Here is a 1,432-nt window from a genome sequence, read left to right as displayed (position 1 = left end):
TGCAAAGGCATTTGACTCTGTGGATCATAACAAATTATGGATAACATTGTGAAGAATGGGAATACCAGAACCCTTAATTTTGCTCATGAGGAATCTGTATATAGATCAAGAGGCAGTTGTTCAAAGAGAACAAGGGGACACTGCATGGTTTAAAATCAGGAAAGGTGTGAATCAGGGTTGTATCCTTTCACCATACTTGCTCAAGTTATATGCTGAACAAATAATCTGAGAAGCAGGACTATGTGAGGAAGAACACAGCATCAGAATTGGAGGAAGACACATTAACAACCTATAAAATGCATGACACAACAATGCTTGCTGAAAGAGAAGAGGGCTTGCAGTACTTACTGATGAACATCAAAGACTACAGACTTTGGTATGGACTACACCTTAACATAAAGGAAACAAAAATTCTTACAACTGGATCTATCAGCAACATTATGATAAATAGAGAAATATTTAAGTTGCCAAGGATTTATTTTACTTGAATCCACAATCAACACCCATATAAGCAGCAGTCAAGAAATCAAAGGAATTATGGCATCCACTAAATCTACTGCAAAATACCTCTTTAAAGTATTAAAGAACCAGTTCTAGTAAGGTGGTAGAATAAGAAGACAAACTACACAGACCCTCTTCAACAAAGGAAAGGGGAACCAATTAACACAGATACAGAAGATAATCCGGGAGCTCTGAGCTTTGAAAGGAAGGATACAGAAGTAGACTAAAATCCAACAACTAGAAGAAATTGCATAAAAACACTGAAAAAGGAGACAAGTGGAGCTGTGGACTGTCACTGATCCTGACAGCATGGACAGCTCAGATATTCCCAAGTGGTATTAGGACTTGAAAATTAACTCAGAAAACAGCCCTGCTAGCCAGGGTCTGCATGGAGAATTACACTGGTGACTGGAGAACAAAAGGAGAAGCAGCTGAGCTGTAGATTTTGACTGTTCAGAGGGCACAGCCATTTTGAATGTTTACAAGCCATTCAACCATTTTGGATATTGAAAGTGATAGCATTCTCTCAGATTCCAGGGACCCAAGAATAGGCTCCACTTGCCAGGAACCACAAGGACATTCCAGACACAAATGAATGGAAAGTCATTCATTGTTACTATTACAGCCCACACCCTCTTGGTTAATGGAGGTGTGGCCATCCCTAACTCCCACCTATCTTCTGGGCAAGCAGGAATTCCATCCCTTTCTGTGTGCTCTGACGGAGCCTGGGTGTCCTGCCCCATCCTGCACAGATTTTGTTTTCCTTTTTTTTTTTTTTCTCAGTTTGTTTGGTTTTGTCTGTTTTAAAATTATTATTATTATTATTTTGTTATTTTTATTATTATTCTTTATTCTTCCCTTTCCAGGTTCTAGTTTACAGCTTTTTCTCTCTTCCCTGTTTCTTGTTTCCCCTTTTGCTTCCTTTCTTTTG

Source organism: Orycteropus afer, unplaced genomic scaffold (assembly GCF_000298275.1).
Source record: "Orycteropus afer afer isolate SDZICR_OR568_19922 unplaced genomic scaffold, OryAfe1.0 scaffold00963, whole genome shotgun sequence".
NCBI lineage: Eukaryota > Metazoa > Chordata > Mammalia > Tubulidentata > Orycteropodidae > Orycteropus > Orycteropus afer.
The sequence above is the reverse complement of the archived record's forward strand: the minus strand, read 5'-3'. Positions refer to the sequence as shown.